Source organism: Aquarana catesbeiana, linkage group LG06, assembly GCF_042186555.1.
Source record: "Aquarana catesbeiana isolate 2022-GZ linkage group LG06, ASM4218655v1, whole genome shotgun sequence".
Taxonomy (NCBI): domain Eukaryota; kingdom Metazoa; phylum Chordata; class Amphibia; order Anura; family Ranidae; genus Aquarana; species Aquarana catesbeiana.
The window spans coordinates 258,612,871-258,633,012 of NC_133329.1; the positions used below are offsets into that span (position 1 = coordinate 258,612,871).

Sequence of the window (20,142 nt, forward strand, 5' to 3'; positions counted from 1 at the left end):
GCAGCTCCCCAGAGCCCCCCTTTTTCTTACCTAAACCCAATCATTCCAGCGACGAAGAAAAGCCCAGCAGCTCCAGCCGCTGTCTCGGGTCCTCATTGGATAGACTGATAGCAGCAGAAGCCATTGGCTTCCGTTGCTGTCAATCAAATCCAGTGACACGGGAGTGGGGGGCAGACCCGAGTCCTGCTGTCTGTATGCAGCAGGACTTGGGAGGGCGCCTGCACGAGTGCCCCCATGGAAAGAGTCTCTTCAGGTTGGCACTCGATGAGGAGGAGGATCGGGGCCTCTCTGTGCAAAACCCTTGCACAGAGCAGGTAAGTATAACTTTTTTTTTTTTCTCAAAATAACAAACATAACGAACCTTTACAATCACTTTAAGCTTTGACTAAAAAAAAAAAAAAAACCTGAAAACTGATTGGTTTCTATGCAGAGCTGTACCAGATGTTGCACTCTCCAGTTTTAGTAAATCAACCCCCATAGTGCTTTAGCAAACTAACTGTCATTCAGTTAGTGTTCACATCTACTTTGGTGCTGGTTACTAGGGCTGGGGAAAAAATCGATTTAAATCTTGAATCGAGCTGAGAGGTCAAATCGATTCAAAATTTAAACAAATCGATTTTTTTAGATTTTTTTTTTTTCACCGCGCCGGTCCTGAGGCGCTGCGGGCATGAGTTTTTAGGCGAGGCCACAGCTTCGGGCTAGCCCGCAGCTTCGGCCGGACGCCGCGGACTAGGCCGAAGCCGCGGCCTCGCCTAAAAGCTCATGCCCGCAGCGCCTCAGGATCGGCGCGGTTTCCAAAGAAAAAAAAAAACTCGATTCGATCGTGAATAGAGTTTTTTTTTAAGAGAATCCAAGATTTTTTTTTTTTTTTTTAAGAAAATCTCCCAGCCCTACTGGTTACACTTATATTGTACTGTATCCTGAATCTAGCACTGCATTCAAGTCTTACCTGTCCCTGATCCAGCGAGATAGCACCTGAGCTGCTTGTCAAAACCTTATAAGCAGAGCCCACTCATGTACATTCCACTCTTTATGCAATCCTGTGCTGGAGTATGGAGTACAAACTCTCCATAGGATTGAATGAAGAGTGCACTGCACAAACTTACATGGGGGGAGGGGCTGGAGCTGGTATAAAGTACAATCTAACTCTAACAACACACACATTGAAGCGGAACTGAAGTGTTAACACTCACCTGTCCAATTGTCCCTCGCCAGCGCTGGCATCGTCTTTTGACTGTTGGTCTTCTTTATTGGCAGGCATGGGATGAGGTCGCTGCTGCACATGCACAGGAGGCTTCACTCAGAGACTGGCCCGGCGCTGTAAGCTGAGCTGCACATCTCAGTTTGCAGCGCCATAGAAGACAGTGAGCAGCCAGGTAGGTGCCGCTTTCTTGCAGACAAGACATTGCATGTCTCTTCTGCAATAAAAGTCTGTCTGCTATCTGTCTGTTACAGCTTACCTTCAGTTCTGCAAAGTAGAACTAAAACCATTTGATTTAACTATTTACGAAAACAGTTCACACCACATGCAGTCCAGTGCGTTTTTTTCTGCATCAAAAACACATGGAAAGTAGGTTATATGGTTTTCAATGGCATAGTTTACACCAGTGCTTGCAGTTCCAGTGCATTCCAGTTGCAGAAAAAAAAAGTAGAACATGCTGCGTTTTTTCTGCACTGGTCTGTACTGGAACGCTGTAAAATGCATCAAAAACACACTGGAACGCACCTAAATGCACCAAAAACGAACTGCAACACACTTGTCCTTATCTAAGGTTAAGAAAAAAAAGGGGGGGAGCACTGGACTGCATTAAAAACGCACCAAAAAAGCATCAAAAACGTGCATGCAGAAAAGCACCTGGAATGCATCCGGACTGCTTTTCTATGGTGTAAACTGGCCCTTATGTTCAACGCGTGCCTTGAATGATAAAGGATGTAAAGAATAGAAGGATTTAGTTCTGCTTTAAGGCTCAACTGAACTTTCAATTCAAATGGGATAACTACATTTCAAATGAACAAATCAAAAGTTGTTCCAAGCCTTACTGTCGGTTCACGCTGAGGCGCGACTGCCTCAGGCGACACAGGACACGACTCAGCGGCGACTTGCAAGACGACTTCTGTATAGAAGTCAATGCAAGTCGCCCTAAAAGTCGTACAGGAACCTTTTTCTAAGTCGGAGCGACTTGCGTCGCTCCCATTAGAACGGTTCCATTGCACAGAACGGGACGCGACTTGTCAGGCGACTAGGTCGCCTGACAAGTCGTCCCAGTGTGAACCGGGGCTTAAAGTGGAAGTAAACTTTCCTATCGTTTTCAGCCAAGAAAGCTGCCATTTAGGTCTCTGTTTAATCTTCAACTGCCATGATGCTGCACATGTGATCAGTTATGACACCAGCCATTGGAAGGTTTGACAGTTTGATTGAGAAATGCACGATTAATCGCGGAGAATCGTTATCACGATTCTCCGCCCGCCACGATTGCAACTCCGGATTTGAACATTTCTGACCATTCAGCAAAGTGTCAGTTTAAAAGCGCGCGCCGCACAGCAATTGATGGTGTCCCTGGGATGTTGCCTGTTTCGGTGCGGAGGGGAAGCCGTCGGAGCCAGCGTGAAACGTCTGACGTCAGCAAAGAATGTGATTGGTCGGTAAGTATGTATCTTCTTCCCAGAGGTCTCGGGGACAGCCCACCAGCACAAGCTATACTGCTTTTGTTTTTTTTAAGAATCAGCAAATGCTTTTTATTCTCTCTCTCTCTCTCAATCAATCAATCGCTCTCTCAATCTATCAATCTTTCTCTATCAATCTCTCTCTCTCCTAAAAAAAAAAATTACGTCGCGAGAATCAAGAATATCGGACGAACGATTTTCCTTTTTTATTTGCATGCTAGTCTCTTATCGAAAACCAATAGGTTACTAAAGTGAGATTTCAGATGCAACTGCTATCGTACAGCATTGCACTACAATCAAAATAACATTATTTTTAATGGTGCCCATTCACATGAATGTGGCACAATTGCAGCGTGGTTTTGCAAAAGGTACTAGTACTACTTTGGTGCTGTCACGATTTTGAACCCACAGGCTTCAATAGAAACCACCAAAAATGCATGTACATAAGTTTTTAGCAGAGTTTTGTACAGGTTGTTAAGGCGCCGGCACCCGCCGGCCTTTTAACAACCAGTGACTCATTCCTGCCCTGATTTCCCAGCTGTCAATTGTAGATTCCTGGTGAACATGCAAATGTAAACAAAGGAGCAGGGATGTTTAAAAACTAAAAAAGAACCTTGTGGGAGTTCCTTCACAATCTATACCAGGCCCTTCGGGTCTTGCATGAGTTTTAAGGAGAACCAAATACCACAAAAACAAATTAAAAAAAAAAAAGGCGTGAGTTGCCCCTAAAGCTCATACCAGAACCTCTTTCGATCATGCAGCCTAGGTCTCCATTAAAATTCATACCAGACCCAAATGGCCTTGTATGAGTTGTGGGGAAACCCCCATGACTTATTATGTTGGGGGTGGCAGTTTAACATCCCTGCTCCTTTTCTTTTATCCCTAGCTGACAGCAGGATCAGAAGGCAGGGATGAGTCACTGGATGTTAGGTTGCCAATGGGTGCCGACTCCTTAGCAACCAGCATCCCTGAGAGCTCAAACTTTGCATGAGTGTCTATGATAAGATCAGCGGCTCATATAACTACCACAGCACCAGGAGATTACCGGTGTGGGGGGGTATGAGGTGGGGGGTATGAGGTGGGGGGGCGGAGGACTTAAAGTGGTTCTAAAGGCAGAAAGGTTTATACCTAAATGCATTTTCTGCATTAGGGTAAAAAACCTTCTGCAAGCAGCAACCTGCAACATTCTGCAAGCAGCTCCCCACCAATGGACACACGGAATGGGGCTCGGAAGTGAGCATGCATGAGCGCCTCCCTAGCAAGCGGCTTGCTATGGGGGTACTCGGCCGGGGGGGGGGGAGCCAGGAGCAATATCATTGCACAGAAAACTGCATTTACAATCACTTGAGGATCTAACCAAAGAGAGCAGTATACAGGACATGTCTCATTCAGTATATGTACTGTCCCTTGAGCTGATTTAGAAAAAAATATAAATTAAAGCAGAACTAAAGGAAGAGATTCTCACATTTCCAACGGTCCCTCTGGTGCTGGTATCGTCTCCTGTGTGCCAGGCTTTTTTCAGGCTTCTTCATTGGCGAGCATGGGATTACATCACTACTGCGCATGCGCTGGAGTTAGTCATCCTGGCACACAGGATCAGGCTGGCCGCTGTAGGCTTGCACAGCTCAGCTTACATTCCAGGGATCGCTGTGATCAGGTTAGGTATAGTTTATTGTAAAAGACACATTTCATGTCTTTTCTGCAATAAATGCCAGCCTGCTTACACTGAGTTGCAGCAAGACTTTATTTCTGTTTTAAAGTGGTTGTAAAGGCACAAGGTTTTACCTTCATGATTTCTATGATTCTATGCATGAAGGTAAAAAAAAAAAAAAACTTTCTGTGTGCAGCAGCCCCCCATCACCCCCTGGTACTTACCTGAGCCCCCTCTCCGTCCAGTGATGTCCATAAGAGCCTTGCCTCTATGGGGACTCGTACTCCTGATTGGCTTTTGGCAGTCAAAGCCAGTGAGCCAATCAGGAGATTGAGGGGGCGGGGCCCGAGCTGCAGCTTCCTGTGTGAATGGACACACAGAGCCGTGGCTTGGAAGCGCACCTGTTTGGGTGCCACCAGAGCAAGCTGCTTGCTGTGGGGGCACCCGGCAGGAGCCAGGAGCACCAACGTGGGACCCCAGAAGAGGGGGATCTGGGCTCTGTGCAAAACCCCTACACAGAACAGGGAAGCATAACATGTTTGTGATTTTTAACCACTTCAATACCAGGCACTTAGACACCTTCCTGCCCAGGCCAATTTTCAGCGCTGTCGCAATTTGAATGACAATTGCGCGGTCATGCTACACTGTACCCAAACAAGTTTTTTATCATTTTGTTCCCACAAATAGAGCTTTCTTTTGGTGGTATTTGATCACCTATGCAATTTTTATTTTTTGCGCAACAAATAAAAAAAGACCGAAAATTTTGAAAAAAAAAAAACAAGTTTTTCTTTGTTTCTGTTACTTTTTTTTGTAAATAAGTACGTTTTCAATGATGGCCACTGATATGGCTGCACTGACGGGCACCAATGAGGTGGCACTGACGGGTACTGATAGGTGGCACTGATGGGCACTCATTGGCGGCACTGATAGGTGGCACGGATGGGCACTGATAGGTGGCACTGATGGACATCCCTGTTTTGTAAATTGCCACAGACGTGCCAGTCAGTGCCCATTTGTGGGCACTGATTGGCATATTTTTTACATGTGGATGGCCATGGGGGATGTACCTGGTCATCCACATGCTGGGGGCTTCCCTGGTGGTCCTGGGGGCTTCCCTGGTGGTCTAGTGTGGGCATTTGAGGGGGGGCTGCGCTGACCCCCCCCCCTGTCAGGAGAGCCGCCGATCGTCTCTCCTCTACTCGCGTCTGTCAGACGCGAGTGAGGAAAAGCCAATCAACGGCTCTTCCTGTCAACATCGTGATCGGCCGTGATTGGACACGAGATTGGTGTGTCAGGCTGACACACCGCGCCACTGAACGCCACGATGCACGCCTCCACGGGCGTACAGCGGCTTTTATCCTGCAGGGCATCATATGACGCCCAGTCAAGATAACTGAACCACCACTCAGCCGTCATTCTGCTATAGGCCGGGCGTGAAGTGGTTAAAAAAGGCTTTAATATCGCTTAAAAGTGGTTGTAATGGCAGAAGGTTTTTTATCTTAACCACTCCCGGACCGCCGCACACCGATGTACGTCCAAACTTTGAAGGGGGATATCGTTGCTATGGCAGCAGCTAGCTGCCATAACCCCGGTATCCCCATTTTCGTGTGGTGGTCCGCTTTCTGATAAAAGTGGTCCCTGCAGCAGATTCGCCGCGAGATCACTTTTATCGGTGGCGGGAGAGGGGCCCCCCTCCCGCCGCGATCCGGTGCCCTCCGCCGCTTACCGGAGCCGTCGGTAGCGGTGGAGGCAATCGCGTCCATCTCTCTCCTGTGCCTGGAGACGAGTGAGGCTAAGATGGCGCCCACTCATCTCCATGACACTGCTGGGCGGAAGCGACGTCAAAGCGTCACTTCCGTCCACGCCTCTTAAAAGGCATATTTTTTTCAATGTCATTTTTTTAAATGACTTTTTTTTTTTTTCTTTTTTTTTTTTATTGCATTTTAGTGTAAATATGAGATCTGAGGTCTTTTTGACCCCAGATCTCATATTTAAGAGGACCTGTCATGCTTTTTTCTATTACAAGGGATGTTTACATTCCTTGTAATAGGAATAAAAGTGACACACATTTTTTTTTTTTTTTAAACAGTGTAAAAATAAATAAAATAATGTAAAATAAATAATAAAAATAAAAAAAATGTTTTAAAAACCCCCCGTCCCGACGAGCTCACGCGCAGAAGCGAACCCATACGCGAGTGAAAAAAGTGGTCAAATCACACATGTGAGGTATCGCCATGACCTGTAGAGCGAGAGCAATCATTCTAGCCCTAGACCTCCTCTGTAACGCAAAACATGCAACCTGTAGAATTTTTTAAACCTCGCCTATGGAGATTTTTGAGGGTAAAAGTTTGACGCCATTCCACGAGCGGGCGCAATTTTGAAGCGTGACATGTAGGGTATCAATTTACTTGGCGTAACATTATATTTCACAATATAAAAAAATTGGGCTAATTTTACTGTTGTTTTAATTTTTTATTCAAAAAGTTTTTTCCAAAAAAAGTGCGCTTATAAGACCGCTGCGCAAATACGGTGCGAAAAAAAGTATTGCAACGACCGTCATTTTATTCTCTAGGGTGTTAGAAATAAAAACATATATAATGTTTGGGGGTTCTAAGTAATTTTCTAGCAAAAAAAACTTTTTTTAACATTAAACACCTAAAATCCAAAACGAGGCTGGTCCTTAAGTGGTTAATGTATTCTATGCCTTGAGATAAAAACTCTTTGTGCAGCAGCCCCCCTCAGCCCGCCTAATACTTACCTGAGCCCCATCTCTATCCAGCGATGTCCACGAGTGCCTTGGCCATCCGGGACCCCCCCTCCTGATTGGCTGAGACACAGCAGCTGTGCCATTGGCTCCTGCTGCTGTCAATCACAATCAGTTAACCAATCAGGAGAGAGAGAGGGGGTGGGGCAGAACCATAGCTCCATGAATTGATACATGGAGCTGCAGTTTGGCTCGGGTGCCCCCATAGCAAGCTGCTTGCTGTAGGGGGACTCAACAGGGGGGAGGGGCCAGGAGCTCCAGCAAGGGACCCGAGAAGAGAAGGATCTGGGCTGCTCTGTGCAAAACCACAACCCAGAGCAGATAAGTATGACATGTTTGTTATTTTAATAGAAAAAAATGAGACTTTACAATCACTTTAAGCTTGAAGAATTGGTAAACTGCAATATATTCATCTTTTGTTTTTGGGTTTAGTACCACATTAAGGAAACCACTGCACAGATTATACACAAACCAAATAAAAGAAAAAAGACATGTACACAGAGATACTAGTTTAGTACTAAAAACTTTTCATGGGAGCCCACCACTTCAATAAGCAAAAACAGAGAAAAGAAAATTCCTCAGTGCCTATTCCTGAGTGAGAGAGGTGGATGGACTACCCACTGTAAACACACATGGCTGAACCTGGCACTGGTGCCCATAGATGGGAAGTCAGCCTCCAGTCATCATCTTCTCTGACTCACCTGTCTAGGGGGAAGAATATTCAGAGCTCCCTGATATAACACAACGATCGCGCACTATTTCTTCTAGTTGCCAGGTAACAAGTTCCAGCATCTCCTGCTTGTGGATTGGTGAGGCTGTGTGCACTCTCCAAAGCGGTCCCCAGTGTACTACGTCACTGAAAGAAAAGTTCCGGCACTTCCATTCACAGGATGTGTTAGTACGGGGTACACACGAGCTTTCCTGCAATAAAGCACTCTGTGTTCTATATCTCTGAGGTAGAGGATAAGCATTGTGGAACGGGTCTTCCCTCACTGTGAAGTGAAAAGCACAGCTAAGCTAATTTGGGGACAGCCCTTGTCCTTTGTTTTAGTAGTGGAGTCACTGCGATCAAGCCAGCCTTGGTTTGAAAATACACGGTCTAGCCAGCCACCAAAAAGACAAATCTGTGCGCCTATTACAATGACTACGGTAATTTTAGTAACAGCAAAGAGAGAACACCTTGAGTTGCCCATATCTGTCTGTCTATCTATCTGTCTGTCTTTATTTCTCTCTCGCTCTCTCTTGAATTCTTAACTATTCTTATTATTTCTCTTGTGCTTTCATTCTTTATTTTTTCTCTCTCTCTTATTCTTTATTTATTTCTCACTTTCTTTCCCTCACTCTTTTTGTTTCTTTCTCTCTCTTTCTCATTCTCTCACTCTCTCTCTTTCATTCTTTATTTATCTTTCTTTCTGTCACTCTCGTTCTTTTTCTTTCTCTCTCTTTCTATCTTTTTCTCTCTCTCTCTACCTTTCATTCTTTATTTAATTATCTCTCTTTTTATCTTTATCCTTTTTTAAACTCACATTGTCTGTGACTAACTTTTTTTTTTCCTCTATAGTTCACATCTCAATACATCGTTTTATGAAAAGGTTTACAGCACAAGCATTTATTTATTTATCTCTTTCTTTCTTTCTTTCCCTTCCTCTCTCTCTCTCTCTTTTTCTGTCTGTCTCTCTCTCTCTCTCTTTCTGTCTCACTCTTCAATTTTATTTATTTATCTCTCTTTCATTGTTTTATTAAAAGGTTTACAGCACAAGCCTTTCTTTCTTTCTTTCTTTCTTTCTTTCTTTCTTTCTTTCTTTCTTTCTTTCTTTCTTTCTTTCTTTCTTTCTTTCTTTCTTTCTTTCTTTCTTTCTTTCTTTCTTTCTTTCTCTCTTTCTAAGCTTTACAGCACATGCATTTATTTATTTATCTTTCTATCACTCTCTCTCTTTCATTATTTATTTATCTCTCTTTCTCTTTTCTATCTTTATCCTTTTTTAAAACTCCAATTGTCTTTGACTAATGTTTTATCTTTATAGGTCACATCTCAATACATTGTTTTATGTAAATGTTTACAGCACAAGTTGACAAAATAAAGTGTCTCTTTCTAAATACATTTACTAAATATGTTTTTTGTTCTCTTGCATTCAGTGTCCCATACATTATACACACCCCATGTGATATAGGACATTTTCAACTCCAGAAGCCCTTAAAGATCTCATTTGAAATAAGTAGAAAAAAAGAATGGTCAGTTCTGATTCAGGACGTCCCATACACTATGCACAGCTCATTTTAAACCATTTTACAGTAGCGTTATGGAGATATTGTCATGTTATTCCACTTTGGAGGCCTATAACAACCTCATTTCTAATAAGTAGAAAAAAAGAATGGTCAGTTCTAGTACAGGATGTTCTATACCCTATGCACACTTAATTTGAAACCATTTTACTGTAGCATTTTGGAGATATGTCATGTTATTCGATTTTGGAGGCCTACAACAACCTCATTTCTAATAAGTAGAAAAAAAGAATGGTCAGTTCTAGTACAGGACGTCCCATACCCTATGCACACCTAATTTGAAACCATTTTACTGTAGCGTTTTGGAGATATGTGATGTCCTGTACTAGAACTGACCATTCTTTTTTTCTACTTATTAGAAATTAGGTCATTATAGGCCTCCAAAGTCGAATAACGTGACATATTTTTAAAAAGCTACAGTAAAATGGTTTCAAATTAAGTGTGCATAGGGTATGTGTCGTCCTGTACTAGAACTGACCATTCTTTTTTTCTACTTATTAGAAATGAGGTTGTTATAGGCCTCCAAAGTCGAATAACGTGACATATCTCCAAAATGTTACAGTAAAATTGTTTCAAATGAGGTGTGCTTAGTGTATGGGACGTCCTTTATTATAACTGACCATTGTCTTTTTCTACTTATGGGAAATTAGTTATTTATACACCTCTAAAGTCGAATAATGTGACATATCTTCAAAACGCTACAGTGAAATGGTTTCAAATGAGGTCTTCATAGGGTATGGGATGTCCTGTACTAGAACTGACCGTTATTTATTTCTACTTATTAGAAATGCAGGGCGTGCGCAACGCGCTCCGTGATCAGCAAGTCAATGCTCTTCTGTGCCACCTGCCATTGCACAACAGTGCTATCGGTGTCACCTACCAGTGCGTTCTCTCTCTGCTGTTACTGAAATTACCGCAGGGGCGTAGCTAGAGCATTTGGCACCCGGGGCGGATCCTATATCTGGCACCCCCCCCACCTTGAAATGTAAAAAAATCACATTGTGCCCCCTGCATCCTTAAATATCTTTTTGTCACTACTGTGTACCCCCTCTCCACAACTGCACCTCTGGACCCCTTTACATTATATGGCACTCTGCACCTCTGGTTTCAAATGAGATGTGCATAGGGTGTGGGACGTCCTGTACTAGAACTGACCATTCTTTTTTTCTACTTATTGGAAATGAGTTATTTATACACCTCCAAAGTCGAATAACGTGACATATTTCTAAAAAGCTACAGTAAAATGGTTTCAAATTAAGTGTGCATAGGGTATGTGACGTCCTGTACTAGAACTGACCATTCTTTTTTTCTACCTATTAGAAATGAGATTGTTATAGGCCTCCAAATTCGAATAACGTGACATATCTCCAAAACTATACAGTAAAATGGTTTCAAGTGAGGTGTGCATAGGGTATGGGACGTCCTGTACTAGAACTGACCATACTTTTTTTCTACTTATTGGAAATGAGTTATTTATACATCTCCAAAGTCGAATAACGTGACATATTTCAAAAATGCTACAGTAAAATGGTTTCAAATTAAGTGTGCATAGGGTATGGGAGTCCTGTACTAGAACTGACCATTCTTTTTTTCTACTTATTAGAAATGAGGTTGTTATAGGCCTCCAAAGTCTAATAACGTGACATATCTCCAAAATGTTACAGTAAAATGGTTTCAAATGAGGTGTGCTTAGTGTATGGGACGTCCTGTATTATAACTGACCATTTTTTTTTCTACTTATGGGAAATGAGTTATTTATACACCTCTAAAGTCGAATAATGTGACATATCTTCAAAACGCTACAGTGAAATGGTTTCAAATGAGGTCTTCATAGGGTATGGGATGTCCTGTACTAGAACTGACCGTTATTTATTTCTACTTATTAGAAATGAGGTTGTTATAGGCCTCTAAAATCCTTTCAAATTAGGTGTGCTTAGTGTATGGGACATCCTGTAACTAACCATTCTTTTTTCTACATAATTTAAATGAGGTCTTTAAGGGCCTCTGAAGTAAAAAATGTCCTATATCACATGGGGTGTGTATAATGTATGGAACACTGAATGCAAGAGAACAAAAAATATTTAGTAAATGTATTTAGAAAGAGACACTTTATTTTGTCAGCTTGTGCTGTAAACATTTACATAAAACAATGTATTGAGATGTGACCTAGAAAAGAGAAAGAGAGATAAATAAATAATGAAAGAGAGAGTGATAAAGAAAGAGATAAACAAATAAATGCTTGTGCTGTAAAGCTTTTCATAAAACGATGAAAGAAACAAACAATGAAAGAGAGAGAAAAAGATAATAAATAAATAAACGCTTGTGCTGTAAACGTTTTCATAAAACAATGAAAGAGAGATATATAAATAAAGATTGAAAGAGAGAGAGAGAGCGTGAGAGAGAAAGGAAGACCGAAAGAAAGAGAGCGAGAGAGAAAGAGAAAAAAACAAAGAGTGAGAGAAAGAATGAGAGAGAAGAAAGAGATAAATAATTACATTAATAAAGAATGAAAAAGAGAAAGAAAAAGTAAGAGAGAGCGAGAGAGAAAGAGATAAATAAAGAATGAAAGAGAGAGAGAAAAAGAAAGATAGAGTGAGAGAAAGAAAGAGATAAATAAAGAATAAGAGAGTGAGAGAGAAAGAGAGAGTGAGAGAAAGAAAGAGAGAAGAAAAAAATAAAGAATGAGAGCGCGAGAGAAATAATAAGAATAATTAAGTATTCAAGAGAGAGCGAGAGAGAAATAAAGATAGATAGATAGATAGATATGGGCAACTTGAGCGCTCTGAAAGCGCGTTCTCTCTCTGCTGTTACTGAAATTACCGCAGGGGCGTACCTAGAGCATTTGGCACCCGGGGCAGATCCTATATCTGGCACCCCCCCCCACCTTGAAATGTAAAAACATCACATTGTGCCCCCTGCATCCTTAAATATCTTTTTGTCACTACTATGTATCCCCTCTCCACAACTGCACCTCTGGACCCCTTCACATTACACAGAACCCTGCACCTATGGATCCCTTTACATTACACAGCCCTTGTACCTCTGGACCCGTTTACATTATGCGGCACCCTGCACCTCTGGACCCCTTTACATTACACAGCCCCCACAGCTCTGGATGCCTGTATGTTACACAGACACCCCCCTAACAGTTCTGGACCCCCTGCATGTTACACAGACCCCCTACAGGGCAGACCCTCTCCCTACAGTACAGACCCCCTAAAGTGCAGACCCCCCTACAGTGCGCAGACCCCCCCCACTACAGTGCAGACCCCCCACAACAGTGCAGACCCCCCACTACAGTACAGACCCCCCACTACAGTGCAGACCCCCACTACAGTACAGACCCCCGATACAGTGCAGACCCCCCCACTACAGAACAGACCCCCCACTACAGTACAGACCCCCGCTACAGTGCAGACCCCCCACTACAGTACAGACTCCCGCTACAGTACTGACCCCCGCTGCAGTGCAGACCCCCCACTACAGTACAGACCCCCGCTACAGTACTGACCCCCGCTACAGTGCAGACCCCCCACTACAGTACAGACCCCCGCTACAGTGCAGGCCCCCACTACAGTACAGACCCCCCCACTACAGTGCAGACCCCCGCTACAGTGCAGACCCCCCACTACAGTGCAGAACCCCCACTACAGTGCAGAACCCCCACTACAGTACAGACCCCCTTCTGCAGTACAGACCCCCCGCTACAGTGCAGAACCCCCACTACAGTACAGACCCCCCACTACAGACCCCCTTCTACAGTACAGATCCCTGCTACAGTGCAGACCCCCCCTGTAGTACAGACCCCCCACTACAGTACAGACCCCCGCTACAGTACAGACCCCCCTAACACAATACAGCCCCCCTACAATACAGAGACCCCCCTTTCAGAACACACACAGAGCCTTAGGTTGTGGCTTCACACCCGAGCCAGACGGCACACCGATCCCCTTCTCTCTGTGGTCACAGCTCTGGTAGCGGCTGTCACAGCCGAGCAGAGTGAAGCCTCCTCCCCCTCCTGCATGCACAGCACTGTGTAGACATAAAGGAGGAGGAGGAGGCGGCTTCACTCTGCTCGGCTGTGACAGCCGCTGCTGAGACTGATCAGAGCCGCGACCAGAGAAGGGGATTGTTGTGCCGACTGGCCTCGCACCAGCCCCCTGCAAAGCCACTACCTCGGGGCGGGCAGGCTCTCAGTGTGTGATGTGTGTTCTGTCATTACCGTACTCATCGTAATAGGCACACACACTTTTTTCTTGGCGGCTGGCTAGACCGTGTATTTTCATACCACGACTGGCTTGACCGCAGTGTGGATTCCATGTGTGAGTTATGACTCCAGTGACTTGGAGCTCACCCAGGGCTGTCCTTTCACTCCATGTGGGGAAGACAAGTAGAATGTCTGTGGTGGTTTGCAATTCTAATGAACCTGTAGCTTTGAACTAAATGAGCGGTGCACTTTAAAGCTGAATAAACTTTACATTGCCTGCCTTCTTCCTGAATCATTTTTTCCTATTAAGAAATACCCTTAAGGCTCATTTACACGTCGACTTCAACACACATTAACCAATTCAATACCGGGCACCTTTACCCCCTTCCTGCCCAGGCCAATTTTCAGCTTTTACCACTGTTGCACTTTGAATGACAATTGCGCAGTCATGCCATGCTGTACGCAAACAAAATTTTTATCATTTTTTTGGAGACAGATGGAGCTTTTTTTTGTGTGGTATTTAATCACCACTGAGTATTTTTGTATTTTGCTAAACAAATGAAAAAAGACCTAAATAAAAAAAAAAATTCATTTCTGTTACAAAATTTTGTAAATAAGAAATTTTCCTCCTTCACAGATGAGGCTGCACTGACGGACACTGATAGGCTGCACTGATGGGCACTGATGAGAAGGCACTAATATGCAGCACCAATGGGCACTGATAGGTGGCACTGATATGCAGCACTAATGAGAACTGATAAGCGGCACTAATGAGGAGGCACTGACAGGCAGCACTGATGGACACTCATTGGCATCAATGATGGGCACTGATTGGCACCACTGGTGGACACAGGTGGGCATTCACGGGGGGGGGGGGCACTGTCAGGCATCGCTGATGGGGTTGCACTGATAATCAATGCACTGATTATCAGCGCAGACCCACCTGTCAGGACAGCTACTGATCAGCTCTCCTCTACTCACACCCTGTCAGAGCGAGTAGAGGAATGCCGGTAACCGGCACCTCCTATTTACACTGTGATTGGACACAGCTGATACTGTGGTAAAGCCCACATTATAGGCTTTTTTACCGTGATAAGAGACCACAAATTGCCACACTGCGTGCCCCGGGGGGTGCGCACAGCAGCATGTTCTGAAAGACATCATATGTCATCCAGTCAGGACAATGGAGCCCCGCCCGGCGGTCATTCTACTATAGGCCGGGCAGGAAGGGGTTAAAGCGCCTACCGCTTCAACATGCTTTAATGAAGCTTGGCAAATGCCCTGTGTGTGTGTTGATTTTCTATTTGTTTTAAAGGGGCCCAGACAGTAGAACCCCAGCTTAGAAGTACCCCCAGTCAGCAGATCCCCGGCTCATTAGTGTCCTCATTCAGCAGATCCACAGCTTATTAGTAAATCAAAACCAAAGAAAATTCCCAGCTCAACTCGCCAGCCAATGCTACCAACCAGATTATCCCAACAGTTTGCATTAAAAACGGGTTTAGTTAGCACATATTTGCAAATACATACATAAGCTGCAGAGCCGCTCCAAGGCACCCCAACATTTCTGCCGTCCTAACTCTTGTAAATTTATGAGAGTCTCTACAGTGGAAGCACATGCATTCTAATAGATAGATAGAAGGCAGATGAGCCTGGAGGTAGCCCAGTCCTCCTTAAAGGCAGAGGGCACACTGGACACACCCAACACACAGCACAATAACAGCAAAGGTGTCCAGTGTGTCCCTTCAGCAGTATTACATCAGTAACAAACAACTGACCACTGCCCTTATCTATAACTGGCCTTCACATCAAGGACCACACATGGAAGGGCAACGCATGCAAAACAAAACCAAAGAAAATTCCCAGCTCAACTGGCCAGCCAATCTGCTACAAACCGAATTATCCTTTTCAAATAGTTTGCGTTAAAAACAGGGGTTTAGGGGCTTATTATTACCCTTGTTCAGTAGTTCACCTGCTCAATAATATTCCCAGCTCTGCTGATGCCCCACTCAGTAGTAACCCCTAGCTCTGCTGATCCCCCGCTCGGTGGTAACCCCCAGCTCTGCTGATCCCATGTTCAGTAGTAACCTCCAGCTCTACTGATCCCCCACTCAGTAGTAACCCCCAGCTCTGCTGATTCTCTGGTTTTCTGTTCCTCTAATTTCTCTGTTCCCCGCTCATCTCCTGCTATATTGCTCCCACACTGTGCAGCATGTGTGACATTGCTAGTTTCTTCTACTACATTTCCCCAGCTCTTCTGATCCTCTGCCGCTCAGTCCTCTCTCTCCAGTCCCCGCGCACCTTCTGCTCTATCATTCCCATGTTGCACATCATGTGTGCCATCTACTCTGTTCTGGGCTAGACCCCACTCACATACCCTGTATATTATTATTTTCCTCAGGACTACACATATTTTGAAATTAAAAGTCCATCAATGGCTCTATTAGCTTTAAATCTGGATAGAAAGGTTTGCTTTTTGGTTTCCCGGTGCTTCCTGGGATATCTCATACTTGCAATACCTCCAAAACAAAGCGAAGCTTAAGCTGAATAAAAGCCTCTCAAAAGCTGCAGATGCTTCAAGTGAGCTTTGTCATAGACTTTTATGGAAGCTTCGGAGACACTTTGAAGCACCAAGAAAGCGACTTGGGGTATGATTTTTGAAGCAAAGCCAAAAGCAACGTGTAAACAGGACTGTACGCTAACCATTTTATTTAGTGACAGGATCTTTGATTGGCATTCAGAGCTCTTTAAAAAAGTGTGCCCAAAGCCACATTTTGAAGCAAGTGTAAACAAGCCCTAAGCCCTCTTTTCCTGCCTGAATTCCCAATCAAATAACACAATGTGTTCCTGGTCTTCTGTTAAATATACACTAGAGCAGGTTGGTTGTTTGGGTACCCTAAGTGCTTATTTACACTTGCTTTGACTTTAACACACATTAAAGCACCCACTGCTTCAACACGCTTTTATAATGCTTTGGTGATGCTTTTTTGAAACTTTAATTAAGCCTGGTAAATGCCCTGTGTATGTTGATTTTTGATTTGTTTTAAAAGGACCCAGTAGTACCCCCACTCAGCAGATTCTCAGCTCATTAGTACCCCTGTTCAGCAGATCCTCATTCAGCAGATCCCCAGCTTATTAGTACCCACGTTCAGCTGATTCCCTGCTCAGTAGTACTCCCAGCTCTGCTGATGCCCCACACAGTAGTATCCCCAGCTCTGCTCATCCCCCGCTCAGTAGTAACCCCCATCTCTGTGGATCTCCCACTCAGTAATTTCCCTGGGCTCGGCTGATCCCCTGCTCAGTAGTAATCCCCATCTCTGTGGATCTCCCACTCAGTAGTAACCCCCAGCTCTGCCGATCCTCTGGTTTGCTGATCCTCCTCTCTCTTTGGTCCATGCTTACTTCCCACTATATTGCACACCACTTGTGATATCGCTAATTAACCCCACTCTGGTCCCCCAGCTCTGCTGTACCTCTGCTCCTCATTCCTACCTCTCTGATCCATGCTCACCTTCCACTATAGCATTCCCATGTTGCACACCATATGTGCTGTCTGCCAGTTGTTCCGCTCCGGTCCAGACCCCGCTCACATTCCTGCTGCTCTTCGCTGCACACCAGATGTGACATCAGCACCAGACACTTCCAGAATATATACACATGAACCGGAAGTGACTGCTGATGACATCTTTCCCATTCACTTGTTGGTTTCCCAGTGCTTCCTGGGATATCTCATACCTGCAATACCGCCAAAACAAAGCAAAGTTAACGCTGAATAAAAGCCTCTCAAAAGCTGCAGGTGCTGCGAGCGATCTTTGTCATAGACTTCTATGGGGGTTTTGGAGATGTTTTGAAACATCAAGAAAGCGACATAGGGTATAGTTTTTGAAGCGATGCAAACAAAACAACTGTAAGCTTACATTTTATTTTGTTTGTGACAGGGACTTTGATTGGCATCTAGAGCACTTTAAAAAGCGTTTCCAATGCCACATTTTGAAGTAAGTGTAAATGAGCCCTAACAGTGTTGACACTTACCATTGGTCATCCATCGGTGGGGTCCTCACCGGGCCCTGAAGATCCCAGTAGCAGCCCACAATGTCACAACCATCACAATTCTGTTTTCTGTTTTGGTGTGTTAGGAAGGCCATTTATCTGTGTGTGGGGGTTTGCTAGGAGAAGACGGTATTGGATGATATTCACAGATTGTCGCTAACCTATTATTTTGAATCACCACCTGCATTCTTCTCCATCACCACTCAAGTCCTCCATCCATAGCCACCCTTGTCAGCTCTCTTCATTATAAGAAAGGTTGCCAAAACCCTACAATAGACAATAAGAGGCAATTGTAATGAGGGAAATGCATTTACAGAACAGGTGAGAGTGTGTATCATGCTAGTGGGATCTAGTATTGGGTGATAGCCACAGGTTGTCCCTAACCTATCAGTCGCAATGCACATCAGCATCTCAGCCAATCACCTGTGCCAGATGATCTGTCCTCTGCCTCAGCATCACACAAGTCTTCTGTCCACAGCTACCCTTCTCAGCTCTCTTGTTTATGAGACATATAGCCAAAAGCCAAAACACAAAACAAGAGTCAATTGTAATCACTGCAATGCATTTTGAAAAGGGAGGATTTGGTGCAAACAGCTTACTGTATGTCCTGAAGTGGGCATCTGTCATTAGCCATAGGTATTTGCTGGCTGTGCGATTACATCCGAATCTGCAGTCAGCCGGTTGTTGCTTTGTATGGGCTCAGCAGCCGCAACTGTCTTCAAAATCCATCTGTACATCCAGTCACGGGAATCCCCTGGATTCTGGCTGCAGCGCTGCCAAATTGTATGTCTATAGCTATTTTAATTGTTTTATTTCTCAATGCAAATTGCAAAATACAAAAAAATAAAAATGATATTTTGATATTGGCCAAAATATATGAGTTTCTGTGTGACTATAAATGTATGTTTTAGTTTCTAATGAGGCTCTACAGTAGAAGTACGAAAGTTCAATTGCACCCTCTAGTGTGCATATGAATAACTGAAATGTGTACAAGAAATTTAGAACCAATATAAAAACTGTATATGAATACATGCACTGCGCTCCTAAAATATTCCATAAATATCCTTGTTAAATGTATTTATTGAGTTTTCATAAAGAAAAATAAAAGAATATAATGTAGGGACACATATTATACATTCAAAATACTTTACAATAAAGTGGTATATATATAAAACCATCTTATAACTAGTTTACTTTATGAACGTTATAAATAAAAGGCATAAGGATAAAAATGAGAAACAAATATTCAGACTGAATAGAATTGTCTAGTTAGAAGGTAAGCGATGTAAGTAAGAAGGGTAAAGAATAAGTATCCCTATTTATATAATGAATATACAAAAGTAAGTAACAGAGGAGGAAGAACGAAAAGATAGAAGGAAGTAATTGCCCAGGGTGGTGTCCTGGCTCATGGTAGATATGGATATATAATAGGCGAATATACTGTATAACCTAGTGTGGTAGGAACAAAGATTGGTCGAAGTCAGTGGGGAAGTAGTGTTTAACCCATGGTTGCCAGATCTTGCGAAATTTATTGATCTTATTGTCTTCAATAGCTGTCATCTGTGTGTATATGAGAGCTTTATTCATTCTGTGTTTAGTTTCGGGTATAATTAGAGATGGAGACTTCCATGCCTTGGCAATCATTTGTTTAGCTGCAGTACTAAGTTGAATAAACAATTGAAATTGGTTGTGGGTGAGTGTAGTAGGTTTAAGGTTGAGAAGTGCCATAGCAGGGTCTGGAGGAATTGCAATTTCCAGAGCTTTAGAGGCCATAAAAAATATGTTCTTCCAGAATGCTTGGACAACTGGACATTCCCACCAAATGTGAAAATGTGTACCAGATGTGTCACATCCTCTAAAGCAATTAGGTGAATATGTGGGGACAAATTTAGCTATTCTAGCTGGTACTAGGTACTATATTCCATAAATATCCTCAATCTCAATGTGCTGCTACTTAGTACAAACAAAATCAAGCATCAAGGTGAACAAAACGAAAAATTAAACATTCCACAGTAGCACACCAATTCAAATCAAATTACTGTACATCAAAACAATGTGAATGAAAAAAAAAAATGTGAATGGAAAAACAAAGTCCCATTTGACCTGTAGGGGTATTTGCTGGAGAAAAAAACAGTACAATACAAAACAAAAGAAAGAAACAATCATACTGGCATATCAGGGAGGTTACAGAAGAGAAAACCAAAGTTACCAAATCACAGTGGATAATTTCATCTGGATCTGGATAATGATTGGAGTTTCTCGGCGGCTTTATATCGACATAAGCGCTATGTGCCAGTCACAAGAGTGAATGGCAATACCATTTGGTGAGTGGAACCTACACTAACACTGGTGGAGGACATACGGTGTATTTATTATAGTGATACACCATCTTTATCAAATTCTTTGGACTTATACCTATATGGATTTGTTTTTTCATTCACATTTTTACATTCATATTGTTTTGGTGCGCTACTGCGGAATATTTATTATTTATTTTTTTACCCTGATGCTTAATATAAAAACTGA

General features: G+C 43.4%; 1 protein-coding gene across 3 annotated transcripts in view; it reads right to left on the reverse strand.

Annotated features, from left to right (window-relative positions):
* CFAP410 (cilia and flagella associated protein 410) overlaps window positions 1–18,240 on the reverse strand; it is a 145,502-nt gene extending 127,262 nt beyond the window's left edge. The window contains exon 1 of one of the 3 annotated variants that reach the window (XM_073633221.1): window positions 18,216–18,240. The gene's annotated coding sequence lies outside the window, so the exon portion shown is untranslated. Of the gene's footprint in view, window positions 1–7,780; window positions 7,940–18,215 lie in introns of those variants that run through there. The other 2 variants (XM_073633222.1, XM_073633223.1) reach the window with 2 other exon arrangements.
* Window positions 18,241–20,142: the final 1,902 nt, after the last annotated feature.